General features: G+C 41.6%; 1 long non-coding RNA gene across 1 annotated transcript; it reads right to left on the reverse strand.

Moving 5' to 3' along the window:
- Positions 1–8086: 8086 nt before the first annotated feature.
- Positions 8087–18201, reverse strand: LOC118452044. Its single transcript, XR_004841676.1, has 4 exons — positions 18125–18201; positions 12580–12660; positions 9540–9683; positions 8087–8707 (listed from the first exon to the last, which is right to left on the reverse strand). It is a non-coding gene; the product is annotated as an uncharacterized LOC118452044 (long non-coding RNA).
- Positions 18202–18476: the final 275 nt, after the last annotated feature.

The following is an 18476-nucleotide window of genomic DNA, read 5'->3' on the forward strand; positions in this document are numbered from 1 at the left end:
TTCCTCTCAGCTTTGGTATTCCCAGCTTCTGCGCCAGGCCCGGAGAAGGGCCGGCATCCCTGAAAACATGTATAGGGTTGGGTTTTGGGGGTTTTTTTGAGCGCTGTAAACTCATTAACAGAATTTAATGAGTTTCCTCATAATCCCGGTTTCGGGAGGACATGTGAAGTTTTCTGGATGGTTCTTTATTTTTAGTAAGTCTTTTGCACATTATTACATTAGCCTGAAATAAAACTACCTTATTTATTTATTTTCTAGAGGAAAAAGAAGAAGTCAGCCTTCATCACACCACAATTCCAGGCTTCCTTCCCGTTTATGTTAAAGAGCCTGCCTAGATCATCCAGATTTGATCCTTCTGCCTTTACATTTATGAGTAGCCCCACTGAATTCAAGGGAATTGCTCATAGGTATTCTATGATTCCATGACTGTCTTCCCAAACGGTGAACATCTCAGGAATCATCTCCTGTAGTGTGACTTGACCCCCTGTTAGACATCCGTGAATCCACACAGGTGAGCACCTTCAGGGAACTACCCTCTAATTCTCCTCACTGGGAAGGAGTTGTCTCTCTGCCTTGGGAAAAGCGACTGCTAGAAATCAACTGACTTACCTTAATTAACAGCATAATGTGCTTTTAAACATGGCAGACTTTGTCTGCATGAGACACTACAGCTGATTAAAATGTCTCAATTAAAAGCTAGGTATTCTTAGAAGACACCTTTTCCTGGTCTAGACAGGGTGAGGTGATATTTGTGTGGTCATTAATACCAGACCCGGACCCTGCAAGGTTAGGGAGCAGTTCAGAGTCGTGCAGAAGGTTGTATTTCTGATGAACCAACCCGGGACAGCATTTAAGCTGGTGCTTTTTTCCAGCTATGAAAGGTCAGATAATGACTGATCTGGCATCAAGTCTAGTGGTACAAAATTGAGCCTTCAATATTTGTAAGAGGTTTCAAACAGCACGAAGTAAGGATGTTTTGATGTGACACTAGAAAAACTCAGGGCAGATTTACTGTGCTGCCAAAGCCTAGCCTCGGTTTCTTTGCTTACCAGAAAGAACAGACTACGAGGCCTGTTTGCTCTACTCTTAGGAAAAGAAACAACCCCCCCCCAAACACAGATGCTGGATTAACCACACAGAAGTTCTGAAGCATTTTAACGGAAATCCAAAATAAGGAGACACTAGTAAACAGCAGTATCTGCAGAATATGGCTTCAAGCTGGAATCTGATAGATCCTGTGCAAACTTGGTTGCGGGATACCACAGAGAGCTCAGCAACAGCCTGTGTACGAGGGGGCACAAGCTTCAGCCAGTGTGCGCTGCAGAGAATGAAAAGGTGAGCAATCTAATATTTCTAGATGAGACTTTGAGAAGACATGGTGTCCTTGACCCCCAGCTTTTCTGTCATGTAACTGATGCAGTCTCAGAGAGGAAGCAGAGACAAAAAGAAAGGAATTTCCTCTAGGGAAAAAGGACAGGAAATTATGAAGGGAGATTTAAACACAGTGGAAATGCATGTTTATTAACCACCAGTGTCCTTCCTCACTGAAACCACTTCTCAGGTAACTAGATCTTGCTTAATTAACTACTTCCTTCTTGCTGTGCTTGTTTACCAGTGACCTATTGTCCCTCTTCTCCTGTGGTTCCGACACCTCACTGATTACTTTGTGTTATCCTTACCTTGCACTTTCTTCTACTGCCCATTTAATATTCCCACACTTTTGCCTTCCACTTGCTAAATGTCCATTCTCATGCTTTTGCCTGTGTCTTGGACTAATTCTGGCTTTATCGTGAAGAGGGGAGGGCTAGGGTAAGTCTGAAAAAAAATAAAAAGAGGATAGGTAGCAAGATCTGTAAAACAGACATGCCACAAACTGTCTTTCCATAAAATCTGGCAAATGAAGGGGTTTTTATTACTCCTGCTGGTCCTGCAGATTACACCAGCCGATTGGTCAGGTATGGACTCCTCAACTATTCCACTCCTTTCTGCGGCAGGGTAGGGATGCAGTATGAGCCATGAGCACAGGCTTGCCTTTGCCACAGGTTGTTATCCTGGAAAACACTAGTCGCATTTCTGAGTTGAAAGAGGAGGTGTCTCGTTTTAGCATTCACAGCATCCTTGTGTTGTAGTAGACAGGTTGGGCTCGCCATTTGTTGCTCCCTTCTTAACCACAACACATTTTATACAGTTGTTTAGGACTTTTATCTTTCTTGATGCTGCATGACTATCTAAACCCAAGTTACCCCTGAGATTTAAATTAAGAAGCAAGGGAAGATGAAGAGACTTCTGTGCAAGTCTCCACTCTTAGGCCAGGGGACTATGAAACACCCTGAAACCTCAGGACAAGCCTCACGTCTTCTTACCTATTTCTGTAGTGTCAGTTATTAAGGCACATGCATTTGCTGACAAGGGAAATGGAGAGAACATGCAACCAGATGTGCTCTGACATCAGGGCTGCAATCTGTACATTATCCAGGACTCACATGTCTGTCATTCTGCCTCAACCGCATTTCCTACCATTTCAGGCTGGGTGTTTGGGCGTTTCACCATTTCAGTGTCAGGGGCTGTGTTTTTTTACTTGCTGGCTTTCTATTCAAGCACACTTGAATGTGCATGGGGGCTGATCCTTTAAAAAAAGAAGTCAACATTTTGCCTTTGAGTTACACACGGTCTGGATAAAAGGCTGTGGAGCAGTTTGACCATTGTTATGAGGAAAGAACGAAGAGTCCATAATTAAAGCACACACCGAAATCAGCTTAGAAATACGGCTTTTTAGACTGAATGTATGTAAGGATATGGCTTCATGAGCATGATATAAAAGGTGGTATATCAAGGCAGATTTTATAAGTTTGTGGTTTTCACTGAATTGTAGAAATTTGTTCTTAAATTTCCAACTGTCTTTAAATCATCTCCTCTCCATACAGCCAAGGCTGAGAAAACGCTAATCACTGTCATTCCTAAACACAGAAGGAGGGGGGCAAACAGGTAAGGACTAAACTAGCTCCTACTGCAACCGGAGTAACTCTTAGGGGTCCAAGAGTTACTTTTACTGCTGAATCAGACCTTCAAACTATATCATGTTGGAGCCTGCAGTTAGAGACAGCACAGCCAGCCAGGAACAGCAGTTTACCTGCACTGATCTTAAGGAATTTGCGAGCTGGGCACACTATCTTTTGATGTGGGTTAAAAAGACATTTTAGGCTGGAAGACAGGAAAAAATAATCCTGCAAATGAGACATATAAGGCTCTGACATGGAATTTGAGAACAAAAGGATCAAGAAAATTGAGCTTCAGCCTTAAGCCATGAGGCACATTCAGAAGCACAACATGTTCAGGACCCCCCCTGAGATTTCCTAATGAAGGGATTGTTTCATTGTTAAATTTTAATAATAATTTTCTCTTTTTTTGTGTAATTTTTATGCCAGGAAGTAAAGGAGGTTTGGGCCAGAGTGGTATGCAATCTCTGGACAAAAGAAGGCTTCAACAACTGTTTTAGTCTCTTTGCAGCTTTTAACGTGTCTTGTCTTTATTACATCATCTACCGGTAGAGTTTATTTTGGAGAATGCTCAATAGCATGGACATTCTTAAGATATTGTCATTATTGTACACTACCCCTCAGTGCACCCATCCACTTTGTCTCAAGTGAAAGTAGATTCCTACTCCTTCCATGCTACAGAAAAGGCTCCAGGCTTCTTCAGTTACTGCAGATTAAATTGCAAATAAAATATGGGAGCTTCAGCTGCTTCCCCTGCAAATCGACATAGAGGTCCAAGAATTGGGCTGAGTTGTGTATTTTCATCAGTAACATTTATGCATAAGTGCCTACAACATACAAAATGAGGTGATATTTCTCCCCCATAACACTGTTCTCTTCTTTGATGCCCTCTTCAGCTTGTAATTAATTTGGGATTATGGAATGAAGTATGAAAAAATTGTGTGACATTCTGGTTTACTTCATTATCCTCTAGCACATCCATGGGATCTAGAAGCATCTGTTGGTTTTCTTAATTCTTGTGTCAAAACCATTTGGAAATGTAAGAGCTAAAAGCAGTAGGAGACTGTCTCCCTCCTCCCACCCTTGAGGAGTACAGTGACATAGAAGACAGTGCATGCTTTGTTTGCAAAGGAAGATCATCTCGAACTTGCACCCCCAGATGTAAGACTAGCTTACTGCAATTAGGAAAAAGGGAAAAAAAAAAAATAAAATGGACTGTTGAAGGACATATACACCCACAGAACTGGCGCCCAGCTTGTGCTTGTAAAATCAAAGGAAGCTCATCTGGATGGACCAGAACTGTAACACTGTGATGACACAGCTCAGAAAATTTCCTTAGAGTTCAGGGCCAGTCCAGACCTCAGAGGTGAGAGGTAGTTTTCTGTTCAGAACAGACAGAGGGGGACTTAGATTCACCAGAACCATAAAGCAGCAATGCAGAACAAGATATATTTTAGACTTTTGCAGTATTTTAATGCTACCAACTAATTCAGAAAAAAAACCCCTAGGTTTGATGAGTAAGGCATCTATGGCCTTCTGATTCTTGTCCATCATTGAGCATCTTGTACATCAACAGCCTGGTCATGCTAAGAACTAACGACAATATTGCTGGATTTGTTGCTTTGGGAATGCAGACAAGGCAGCTTTGAAGAAAAAAGGGTTCTAGGCGAAATCTCTCCCCTGAAATATCAATGAACTTCAAAATGTGCTGAGGTTACCTTCTGTTTGCATCAGAGAAGTTGTAAGGAAAACCATCAGCATCACCACCTTTTCCAGTATTATTGCTATCTTGAATGAAGCCCCCATGGCAGGCAGAGAGTAGAGAGGAAGTGCTCTGGATGTGTTTTAAGTCCTCCTCCCTAGTGAACCTTACTGTAGCAAAAAAAGACACTTCAGGATGAACTACTCAAGTCTCCCACCTCACAGGAAGGTTGCCTATATAGACCAGAGAGTCCAGCTATGCAGAGAGGTGGTTAGCTGATCTTTTTCAAAGACAGTGGGCTATGGTATGTCCTGTCATTTAGGAGGAGCTGTGTGAGTTTTACCATTGCAAGACACTTGAAGCCCAAGAAGTGATGGAGTTTTTGGCTTATTGAACAGCACGGGCACACCACATGCCCAGTTGCGGGCACGCAAGTCCTATGAAAAGGTACAAAGTGAACCAGTACAACTCACAGAAGTCCCTCCATGTTCATGGCTTAGGGCCTAACCAGATCCTTGGTCTCTTAAGCATTTTCACCAGAAAACCTGCTGGGAAGCACCATGGCTCCCTTGCTGCCCAAGCAGCCAAAGGGGGATGCACTGCTGTCTCCTATCTTCTGCCCAAATGCAGGCAGGAAACAAATGAGATCAGATCTCCCACCTTGAAGTTCTCCTGCCTGTAAAGATGGCTTTGCTCTGGGATGATTTCCTACATAGGCAGGTAGAGAGGTTTTTCTAACCAACTTCTCACAATGGTGACTTGATGCCAGGTATTAGCCAGAATAACATTTCTATTATTTTCCATGTAAGTAGGCTTTGTTACAATTTCTCTCAGAAATTGATGCAGTGGTGAGAATTGCTAGGAAGAGCTTGAATACTAGGTGTTCTGCTAGCTCAGAATTTGGCTATCTAGGGAAGAAGGTGTACAGGGTTGAAAAGATGAATGATAATACCTCCTTCTGCAGATGAGCTCCCGTCCCTCCTATTCTCACACTGCAGCCTTTAAAGAGTGTGCTGAATTTCTGAAGAAAATGGTTTGAAACTACCCCCTAGTTTAGGATTTTAGTTGTTCTTTTTACATTTTTATATCTGCCTTTGTCAAGGTCCTAGAATGTTTTCTGTAGCCTGTGCAATTTAATCAAGGCTATCCTTTTAGTGGCTTGTTTGCATTCTTTTTAATTATCTCCTTCAGCCTTTACCCATGCATTACTGTGTCCACAAATAAAAGGGATGGTGCTTATCAGCAAGGGCTCAGAGAATGGCTGAAAGGCCAGGAAAAAAAAGGCCAAGCCAGAACACCAGGAATGAGTGTCACTCATAGCTCTGGGATGTGTCTGAAGCCACAGGGAGAGAGAATGAAGTATAAGGAATTCAGGAAGGTTCAAGGAAAAGGAAAGGGACAGAAACAAAGGAGAGAAACAACTCCCTAGTGCTGGATCTATGGTCACATATGATTTTTTAGATGCTATATGTAATATGTATAATGCCATATACATAACCAATGACCAGGCAACCTTGTTTTAACAATTCAGTAACAGGCCATTTTCCTTTCAAACTGTGTCTAAGAAGGATTTTGCCTTTATGGTTAAGAGCAGGATGGTGTGAGCATGAAATAGATGCAAGGAGAGAGTCATTTGCCCATGTCCTTGATATTGTTAGGATGAGAAACCATTGGAAGCTGTCCCTGAAGCACAGAGCTGATCAGCTGCAGCAGCTCCACCAGCCGAGAAGAAACTAGAGCCCAGCAGGGATCTGCAAGAACTTGCTGCACACCTGCCCATTCATCTGTCCATAGCTTTCTGTCTGCCAAGAGCCATCAGCAGGGAAATACTTCCCGTCAACATTTCAGAGATGCTAAACAGATCATAAACATGGACAAACTCCCCCAAAACCACGATTATATTCTCTGCTTGCAGAGCACCAACCTCAGATTGAAGTTGTTAAACTTGCCTTAAATGCTGTAGTGCACTGCCAAAACCACAGGCCAGTGTGCCAGATTCTCAGTAAGCAGCAAAAACCCAGTCACTTCAGTTTTAGTTAGCAACTTCTCCTTTTAACCAGAGTGCTTTCCCTCCTTCAGAGTTACTGGGCAGTATATGCATGCCTCTTATCCAGTTGTCTACACAATGCAAATGGTTGCCTTTTCAGATGATAGAACCTGCCACTGGAATTCCCCGAGATCTGCCTGCAGCAACTGAAGACCTGGTTATCTGTGTGAGTCCCTGTGGGGCTTATAATCAGTGCTGTTTTCTAAATGGTCTTGAAATGCCTTTCTCTTTGCTGTATTTGCATATACAGCATCTGGGTGGATGTTCGTTCAGCTCCTTGTTCGGAAATGAAGACTTTCTACTTGGTAGGGCCTGTATGCCAGTAACTAATGACCGCTGCTGCTGCATGTCCCTTTGCAATAACCTGCTATTACTGAAAAAGTTACATATGCAAAACCACATCACTTTAGCTCTCAAAGGCTGTGGAATTTTTCTTGCTTCTAAAGAAAGCTGGAGCTAATTAAATTGGACTGGCAATTTCATTTGGTTGTAGGGGTTATCTGAGATTCTGATATGACAGACAACAATCTTAATAATCTTCCAGCTAAAATCAGATGAGGTTTCTGAATGGCAACAACATGCAGGAGCATTTCAGGTCAAAATGTCACCTGCCACCTCTTCTTTTATCATCTCTCTTTTTAAAACATTTCTTTCTCCACTGGTATTTGAAGACGTGGATTTATCCCAGAGCACCGGCAAAGAAAAGGATGATCTCAAGAAAAACTGAACCATTTTCTTCTACTGTTCCTTTGGTGCTCTGCTCTGTGGGGTGGGGATTCTGTCTTTAGACTGTACTTACCAGAGCAGCATTCTGCTTCATGACAACAGCCCAGAGGTGTTACAGTCATACAAATACTAAATGTTATTTTTCTTCTAGTCTGACTCACATAAAAACAAACACCAGCATGTCAAGTGCTTTACTGAGTCTCTTTATTGATTTCAGGTGCATATACTATAAAAATGTGGTACATGATCAACAGCAACATGTCTTAAGTACAGATAACCTTAGATACAGGGAACAATTTTAGAAATGACTGCTATAGAGACACCTCTTACTCAGGGTCTGCAAATTATTGATATCAGCCTGCCCCAAAGACTTGTAACGTAACTGATGAGAACTGGAAATAATATAAAAACAAACAGCAAAATAATAATTACAAACAAATGCATCTGAAGCTGAGGTGGCTTAGTTCCAGTGGAGGACTCTCATTTAACTGAAGCTACAGCATTTGGAAAAAAAACCCCAAACAACAAAACAAATACAAAATTAATTACTACCCCAAAACAGAAACAACGTATTGTATCTCTGTGAGATACTCTTCTGGACAAGTAGATCAGAATAATTTTATTCAAGCTAATGGGGGGATGAAACTGAGACTTCTCTACTAAACAAATAAAGCTTTTTGCACCTTCAATACCCCTTTCATACAAATCCCACTAAAGGCTCTCAGGAGAAGAAAATTCACATCTGAACCTGAGCTTCATAAAAAAGTTCAGTGCAACCTGTCACATTCCCTGTTTTAGCCATGAATTTTTGCACTTGCACATATGTAATCAAAAAGCTTATCTATATTGCAAATTATTGCAAAATCAAGTCAGGTGTGAATTAAAAGTGATGTCTCAAACCAATCCACCTGGTCATGGCTGTTGTGTAGATAAGACCAAAATCCAACTTTTCACACAGCAGCTTGAGCCCATGCCTTGGTCCGTGCAGTGATATAATTGGATGGTTGCTGGTATTACAGGATTAAGCAAGTTCCAAATAAAAGTAATAATATATGTTTTGTCCATATATGGAGAGGTTAGAGGTTTAATGGAGATCCTGGAAGACATAACTGAAGAGTGATCAGACTGATGGCATATCTTCTTTCATAAAGGTCTCTTCAGAGAAAATAATGTAAAAGTAAACAAGCATCATGTCCTGTTTTGTTGAAGAAGCAGAGCCTCCCTGTGCCAAGTTATCTGAGAAAGAGACAAAAGCTAATAGAAGTAGAGTATCTTATTGACATTCAACCTTCTGTGAGTGTCCTATGGGTAAAGAGAGGGCACCCATATGCCATGAGGACCATGGCAAGGCGTGCCGTGCCTCGGGGTGGAGGGGTGGTAGTGCACATATTACTAGTGAGCTGCTCAGTGACACGGGCGCTAGTTCTGGCACAGGATGGGACATGGTGTCTTCAGTGTGGCCAGTGATGGCTACCAGGGAGAGTGACCCAGAGGAGTGATTAAACGTGGCTTGTAGCTCTACAAGAGGCATGAAATGTGGGTGGGAAGGTTTTCTCTGGAAGGCTGTTCACTGCTATTCCTAGTCCAAAACAGAAAACTCTTTTCCCAGTTTACTTCAAATCCCAGACTGAACAGCACAGCTTGCCTGTCTCCTGTCAGTTCACCAGGTCTCTGTCAATCCTGGCCTGGAGAGTGGTTATGGGGATCATGTCCAGCTGCACCCAGCCATGTGCTTGTTTCATGCCATGGCAGGCTTGTGGGGTTACTGCACTCCACAGCTGGGAGGCACCTATGATTAAGTGATGAATTTTATTGGAGTAAAAGCAGCAGAGCCCAATACTTGCTCTGGCAGGTGGTTCTGCTGAAGCTGCTCTGTATTAAGACGTGCTCCATTAAGTGCAGCATGCATCAGCAGGAGGGAGCTAGATGTTGTCTCACGTGACTTTGAGTTGCTGGCTGGTTGAATTTGTGACTGCGACTTAGCATTGGTTTGGGACGCTTCCTTGTACCTCCTCTGAGAAATCCAAGTGTATTGTATGAAAATAGAAACACCGCTAAAATGGCTTACCCTGTATATCAGTAGGATGGCAGGGTCTGCCTCAGAGTTTGTTGCATTTCACCGCCAAGAGGATGACAGTGATGAGCAGAATCACTGCAGTGAAGTACAGGGCGACAGCAACGTAACACCAGTGCGAGTTCTCCAAGCAGGTCACTGCCAAAGGGACAAAAGAGAGCAGTATCACCACAGGCAGAAGCAAGTCAACTTTTGTTCTGAGTTATGGGAGTACGCAAAATCATTTTAGCTAGGCGAAGAGCAAGTTTGTGAGGATATCCTCGGTGTGCTGCAGATGCAACTGAAAACATTCTGGGTTTTTTTTTTCAGCTAAATGTACCTGTAGAAGCTAAATCTTGTTTTAGAAATTATTTTCTTAATCAAAAATCAAATGCTTGAAAACTGGGAAGCTGCGGGTCCTAGCACCTTAGTTATTAATTGAAAATAAAACTTTTATGTAGGTTTATATGTATCTAAGCCTGTATGCTTATACGTGAAATCACATCTTCAGGTCAGAAGAACCCTTTTCCCGGCCAGTTCCAGTTTTTATCATCATAGCTGTTGAGATGCCTCAAAATGTGACCTCTCACCCTCTGTGGCAGCGCACAGTTTTGCCAACACCGCTGCATCAACGCTGTGCCATGCAGTTTGCCTGCAACGCCCGCACAGCGCTGCCAGTGCTTCTCGCTCCAGAATATACCCTGCCTTTCCCTTGGAGAATGGCTTGCAATGGTCGTGCTATCGTGGGTTATGTTTCTGATTTCAATTATACAATTGAAGACCCACAAGGAAATCCTGAAGTTCACATACAGGATCTAAAAAAAAGCTTTCATAGGTAATTTGAAATTGTAGAGACTCTTTTTCCAGATTTTCATCCTTTTTAGCACAACAAGGAAGCACATGTTTAATTCATTGTTAAATCCCTGCTTTTATAATTTTCTGCTCCAACTGTAATCCTGTCCAGGATCTCTGTGTTCTTTCAACCCCATTCCTTGACACCTTCCAGGTTGATCTGTGTGGTACCCCCCCACCCCAATCTAAACCAGAATTCGAACACCCGACTTCTGTGGTTTTAAAGAGATTGCAGTGAAGAATATGAAGGGACAGAGCTCACCTTTAGCGTTTATCCATATGTATAGCATATATGGATTTTGATATCCCTAGAACAAAATTCTGAATACCTGGAAATATGGACAGTGCAGGCAGAATCAGAGAAAGGAAGGGAGGAAGTGAGGACTGGGGTATAAAAAGGGCAGCCAACAAACAGACGATGGCGATACATCAAAACTGCATTACTGACAACACTTTTCATGCTGCAGTCCAATCATGGTTTCACTGGCATAAAATCAGAGGACATTTAAATGAAGCCAGTAAGTTGGTTTTGCCTTTATAACAGCAGGATCAAGATCTCCACTTGGCCCACTCTCTTGTCTGCCCGACTGCCACTTTTAATGAAAAAGGCCATCTGAAACTTTCAGTTTCCTTTTCCTTGTGGTAAGGCCAAATTAACCTACCAATGGAAACATTTGTTCTCACTTAGTGTTTTCTGCAGCTAACATTTTGTCTATAAATATCTTAATTGGTTTTACACATCGCATTAATGCGATATTTTCTTTGCTTCTCTTCTTCATTTTCACCTCATACAAGAGAGTTAAAAATCATATCCAATATATTATTTCACTTTGCAAAACTAGATTTACTTTCGAGGCTGGTTACAGTTTGAGAAGACAGTTTAATGTATCTTAAAATTTTCACTTAAAAAAAGGTAGACACAAGTTATCTGAACTTGTCAAAAACCTAATTTTTGCTCCCTAAATATCACTTTCTAAAAATAACTTGGTTTCTGTGCTTTAAATACTATTGCTGACCTGTTTATTCATCCTAAATGCATTTGGAAATGAAAAACAATACATGGAAATTGTTGTTAAAAAGAACAGAAGAGTTTGTGAGTGTCTCCCCTGCAGAGTAAATTTTAACTACATGTTCTGAGCATCCCTCGGGAGTGTGGAGCAGGAGAAGATGGATTAAAATCACCTGCAGCAAAGACAGAAAGTGACACTGTCTCATACTCCGGGAAAATGTGTTATTTGGCTACTGAACGGGTAGGCAGCTGCTGTGTTTTGTGTGGGTCTACTCATAGAGGCATGCAACGGCAGTTTGTTCTGCTACCAGGTCCTGGTCCTCCAGTGGACCACACTGCCTGCATGTTACATGCTCATTTGCTTCTGGGATCCTTCTGGGATGAACTAACTGGTCCCTTCTCAGAAGAAAGTTGGTCTCATTTCAGAGACCTGTTCTCTTCCAACAGTGCCAAATTATACTCCCTCTGCCCAGAATTGATCTCCAGCGGCATCCCCAGTGGACATTCCCAAGGCCTATAGGAGACCCCTTATTACATTCCCAGCAGCATATTGCAGTATTTTCTGTGCCATGCTATAAAAACAAAAAAAAAAGCTACTTTGGCAAGGTGCAACACAGCCTTTTAAATTTATGAACCAAAATGCCACAATGAGCCAAGTCTCATGGGGCCCGAAGGAGGTAACTGGCCAGGGGCTATGCTGTGCAGAAGCAACCTGTTTGCTCCAGAGATCCTTGCACTGAGGAGGGCACCAGGCGTGGACACAAATCCGTCTGCGCCACCGGCTCCTGGGGCCACCCTTTGCTCCCAGGTGCAATCCATACTGGAGGCACAGACATAAGCCAAAGGTTTGCTAGACTGAGCCCCAGAGGCAAGGGACACAGACACCGTGAGTCCTGACAGGCTTAGCTGGGGCTGAGGGACAAAAAGTTTAGCCTAATGCAAGCCTGGGGGCCTGTGACTCTACTTGCTAACTTTGGAAACACTGTCACCAGCAGCCTTCAGTCACCCCCAGGGAAAACCAGCAGCTGGGAAAGGTTCTGAAGGTCTTTTAATTCACCTAGATCATAGCAACATCTCTTTGGGCACCTAGCCCTAAGCAACTCCTCCACTACATGTAAATATGCAATTATGATGGTATACGAAGAGGATAAAATATAATAAGAAAATGTGAAGTGTCCTGCAGTATTGTGGTACCTGTATGTGTGGGCTTGGGTGTGCTGTCAGGTCTGTCAGATCTCCATTTCACATTCACCTCAGCGTATGTGGCTGGATCACCTGTAGACACAAAAAGTGCTTCAATTAGAGAACCTGCCTAAGGCGATCCCTTGCCATTCTTATTGCATCGAGCACCCTGCAGCACCAGACCTTCTCTGATAGAATGGGAAGAGCAAGAACATGCAAGAGAGGTTGTTTTCTTTTTTTTTTTTTCTGATAAGACTTGCGTGTTGCTGAATGAATGTGCCAAAACCAAATTACTAGAAGAGTTCATGCAAATAATTATCATGATGTGCAGTTGATGCAAATAAAATAAAATAAAATGTTATTCAGTTATTAAACCTTAGAAAATTAAAAAACCCCAACCTCTAGGTGACTCTAGGTTATCTCACACTAAACTACTCTATTATTAATTTACTTTTTTCTTATTATTCTGTATCTTATACACACATGTACACATTCTGTCCATCTTTAAGCAGAAGTTAATCAATGGCAACCTTTTTGGTTAAACTATTTTTTTTCTATTCTCAATAAACTTTTTCTTCCTGGTGAATTCAGATCTTGTGCACAGGTATGAAGCAAGCTGGTTCTCTACTGTTTTTTCTTTCACAAAGAGGAGCACAGCTCCTTTTGGAACAAAGCTAAGCTGTACTGCATGTGCATAGAGCAGGGACAGGCTATTTTTCAATCACTTACAAATTAAACATAATGTTTAACAGTTCAGAGTAAACGACCAAATGTAAAACATTATGCAAAGTATAAACATACTATTTTCATTTCATCCACAGACTTTTATTCCTCAAGTTCATTCTTCCAAGTATTTAAATAAGGTTTCAATTAAAGGTTAGTAAGCACCACTGCAGGCAGAGCACAGATTTTCAGTACAAACCATTAATTCAGCTTTCTCCACAAAAAGGGGAAAAGGAAAGTCTGTCTGCAGTTAATGCTCAGCCAGAATAGTCCAAAAGTAGCCCCACCCTGTGCCATTGTTAATCACAGAAGACACAAAACTGGGGAGAGAAGACTTAAAAATAGACTTATCTGAATCTTTATTTCCTTGCTACTTTATAACCATTTTCATTTGCTAGCAGCAGAGGCCTGCTCCTTGCTTACATCAGTGCCCTGGACGGATGCTTTCCATGACTAAGAACCATTTGCAAGGCAAGCTTTCCATATTCCATGAAGAGCTGGCGTGACTGCACAAATTGCAGCAGCCTTCCTCTCCGTTGAGTCGAGACACCCATCCCTCCGGGCTTGGAAATCCCCATTTCACAAACCAAGGCAATAGAGCAGGTCTTTCCCCTCTCACTGTGAACGTTTACGCTGTTTGTTGTAATGAGGTCTAGAAACCACAGGGAACAACTGATCTTCCTCCAGTCACTGCTTTCTTCTTAGTTTCCTCCAAGTGTTACTTGCCATGCTCCTTCCTGACTTTTTTTTGCATTTGTCAGCTGCTCATCAGGATAAAGATCTTCCCAGCCCATCCTTGTTCTGATATATCTGGGTTTAGGATTTATTTTAAGGGGAAAGAAAAAAAGCTCCTCTGACCTTCATCTGACTGCCTTTACACACAGCAGGAAGAAGTTTTTGTCAGATGCTTGTGCCTCAGAGCATGCAACCATTCCCTCTGAAAACTACCTAGTGTCTCCAGATGGCTTGGTGATACTGGCCTACATAAATTCTACCACACTAAGACATGGCTGCACTAAAAGAACTGCCTTGAGACAGCACATTCAGTTAAATAAGCCATGGCTATAAACCATGGCTTTTCAGTTACCAGGAGACATGCCTTCCAAGTGCAAAAGGATTGCCTCTTGCTATGCTTGGAGCCTGTGCCAAGCACTCTAGCACTTCCTATACCACTGTCTCACACCAGGCTTTCAAATGTGACACAGCAGAGATCAGCACACATACTGGGGGCTGCTGAAAATCTCCCCATTCTGTACCTGGTGGTCAACCAGTAGAAAACCCTCGTATGCCCTGGTAACCACTAGCATGGCCGTGACACTCATGGTTGCAACCATTAAAAAGAATATTTTCGCCATCTGTTACAAGATTTTTACAACCAATGGAGAGCCTAAAAAATGTTGTCAGGGTGGGTTTCCCCAAAGGTGTGGGTTTGCCTGGCAAACTGTAGTTCCCAGCCTCAATAGGGGAGAATTCCCATCTGCTGCACTGTCAGGAGTGCTTTATCACCTGGGCGGATTCGCTAACAATAATGCAAGCTGGGCTGGAAAAGGAATTGGCAACAGGGTTTGCAGCAGCAGCCATTTATTTTCCCAAGAAAGCGTGTGGTTTTCTGAGATGGCTTTGCTTTAACACCAAGAGCTAATCATTGCTCTCCTTATCTTTGGAGGCCTTGCCTACACTTGACTGTTATTATGTATGGATGCTTACACTGACATCTGCATAACAGAAGAGATCTGTTTCACTATCACTGTAAAAGCAGCCCATCCTTTGGCTGAGCACATGCAGTGGCCAGTGCTAGATGTGAAGCTCAAAGAAGGCAAAGATGATGTTTAGGTACCTGACCTCTGTTATGTAGTCGAGCTGCATCCCGTAGGCAGTGCTTTCAAATTCATATGCTTAAAGATACACCCAGAAGACATCTCACTGCCCAGAGGGTCTCTACAGGACTATTGCCCCAGATCAGCAATGTTGTACAATTGGAAAAGCTCACCAGGAAGAGGTGTAAGTAGGAAGATGACTGCAGGTGTGATAAGGTGGGGAACTGCCCTATGATACGGTTTCTCCTCCATCTTGTGATATTAAATCAGCAGATGAAGTGTCAGGGTAGGAGGGAGAGGGAAAGCGTCGAGTGACGGGACATGCCTGACTGATCCCAGCAGCTTTTGGTAGGTGTGGCAGCGGAAGGAAGGAAGGAAGAAGCTGTATTTTTATATCAACTGCAACACACCACCTTGTAGGTTACATGCTTTGCATGTTTTACCTTATTTCCCAGGAGTGCCTTACGTCAAATTTGCTTGCTGATAGTGTATGAAATAAGATGAGTTTTTTCTTAAGAGAGAAACCAAACAGATTTTTCTCTGAAGTGACATGGGGAAGATGAGCGAATGCAAACTTCGGTGGTGCAAAATGTAGGAGAAGTCCAGGAACATGGACCATTTGCTCTACACACCACATGCAAAACTGAAGGAAGCAGTGAAGGAGAGGAGAGGGGTTGAAGGGAGAGGAGAAGTGGGGCCCGGACTAGCCAAGGGATGGGCATAGTGGCCATGGGGAAGCAGACCAAAACCGTAGAGCTATCTCATCAGATAAGACAGCACCAACTCTTAAGCTGTAACTCAATAAATGCTCAGAGGCAGGGCAGTATGAACCTGCCCTAGCTGGCCTAGGTTATTAGTCCTGCCTCACAGGAGCAACTTTGGCCTTTTCCAAGTCTTGCTGTATCAATCCTCTACTGTAAAATACACATGGAGTAAGACAGCAACTGCTTCCTTTGGGCTCTATCAGGCAGATGGGTCATAGCTAACTCAACTTCTCCGAACTCACTGTAGCGTGGCAAGTAAAGCAGCCTCCTAAGAGTGCCAGAGCTGCTGAGATCTGCCTTAGACTTATGAAAAATGTCGAATCTAAATCACTTTTAGTACCAAGCAGTATCAAAACCCTGTTGTGTTGAACGCAGCGCCTTTCTCACACAGCAACCAAGGAGTCAGAACATTTAACACTATACAGCAGGAGGACCACAGTTTCTTGCACTTGTGCTCTCAACTATGAAAGCAATGGAGCACATGTAGAAATCGAAAATCAAGATTATAAGAATGTATAATGGAAATTTATATATATAAGAATACAAACAAAATATTAATTATACAGATCGGTGTTTTTTCACTCTCTCTCACTAGGACACACTGACAATATTAATAGGTGGCAAATTCAAGATTGGTTTAAAGTATTTCTTTACACAAGATATTAGAATCAGCCTGTAGAAGTCATTGTTTTAGGATGTTATTAAAGTAAAGCATTTATTAGGAGACCAAAAGGGATGCAATATTCACAGAAGTGACAAGAATATTGTTATTACAGTTGAAAAAATTTTTCAAAAAGATTATGACAGGGTAAACAGCATGCCATCACACGCTAAAGTGCAAGAAAAAACATTTTGTCTGAAATTTGGTTACTTAATTAGCCTCATAATTGGCCATAAAAAATTTTTAGGCACTATCTTTCCAAGCACCTCATAGTGGCAGCTTTCAGAAGTATGTTACTGGGTTAGAGGGCTCTCAGGATAACTTAGAGCAGCAATTTCTAAGCATAATTCACCAAAGTGTATTAAAAGTTGTGTGAAAGCACTTAAAACTATAAAATGTAACTGGAAATTTAAAGGATAGTCTCAGGTGAGGAAACAAAAAAAAAATTAGGTGGAACAGACTTTTATGCTCTCAAATTTTGAAATATTTTGTACAGATGGTTGTACTGGGCATGTGTGTGCATCTCCACTAAGTACTTATGGAGTAGTTCTAATGCTGGGGTACCAAAGGTTTTCCTGGCAATGCAGGTCTTCTGCGGTGAACTGATCACAAAATCTAAGGGGCAAACTGAGTTACCACATGAAAGACAAGAACATCATACCCTTGCAGATGCTTTTAGTACTGCGTCCCAAGGAGCAAATAATGTTGCTTTGCTAGCATAATCAGGACATATTTTTCTTTCATACTGTGACCTCTGAATTTTCCATGCTTATTTGTCTTATAACTAGCAAATATCTATTTTTTTATCAGTCAAAAAAATGTAACTTGACACTTGTTTTAAAAACATGAATTATTTCCTACTTATATCCATTAATCTTTTCACTTTATTTCTTGAAAACAAATTTTTAAAGTAATGCAGTCTTGTAGTTGAAGACATCAGTAGATCATACACAAATTGTAGGACTAACAGTTTAAAAATTATAGAAACCTCTATTAATTCTTGACTTGTATTTTTCTCAACATAGAACTTTTAGAAGAGAAAGGGTGAGATGGAGAGACAGAGAGAGAAAGAAAGAAAGAGAGAAAGAAAAAAAGAAAGAAAGGAAGGAAGAAAGAAAAGATAAACAGACCTATTGTTTTACAATTCAAAAATATTTCCGGTGTCTAAGAAAATGAATCAAATTAAAATATAAGATGTAAATATACTGCAGGAGAAAGAAGTCCATTCAGTGTCATCAGTGCACTGTAACTGCTGGTGAGTTTCCAGTAACTCGTATTAATATCTCTAATGTCTGATCAATGATGATCAGAAACAGCACATTTCAGCCGTACTCCTGAAATCCTGAATAGGATTTTAAAGGTCATTCTTTCCTTTTGCTAGAATTCAGTATTCCTTCTATTAATTATTAATAAACATGAATTTGCCAAGCAAATAGATACATAGTAAACAAGGTGGGTATTAATAGTTATAAAAATGCTTTTAACATGACTTCAGCTTCTTACAAATGCTTTGATTTAAGAAAGAATTGAAGTTTTAGGAACGTGGCAGTGAGCAAAGGAAAAGTAAGTAATATTAAGATGGCCACTTTTACCTGTATCCGAAGTTTGTGAAGTAAAATGGGGCGATACCTCTGCATAAACCACCTCACTTGCCATTTTGAAAAGGTGCTTTCAGATCTGCAATCAAAATGGACTCATTGAAGAAGCAGTAGCCCGTGTTACATCCTTTCTGGCCTCCTCCCACCCATCACACCACATTAGGTCAAAAGAAATGTTTAGATGTCTGTAAAACGGAAGGAAACTAGATACTTTATTTTTTTTAATGTAAATTCTCACTTTGTAGCTTTCTATCAACAGCTCTTAATTCTTAGCCCTTTCTGTTGTTGTATGTTCTATTGAAAACAGTATAGCCATCATTTTTATCAACTTATAAATTGTCACCTT

This window comes from Egretta garzetta, unplaced genomic scaffold, assembly GCF_000687185.1.
Source record: "Egretta garzetta isolate BGI_Z169 unplaced genomic scaffold, ASM68718v1 scaffold293, whole genome shotgun sequence".
Taxonomy (NCBI): domain Eukaryota; kingdom Metazoa; phylum Chordata; class Aves; order Pelecaniformes; family Ardeidae; genus Egretta; species Egretta garzetta.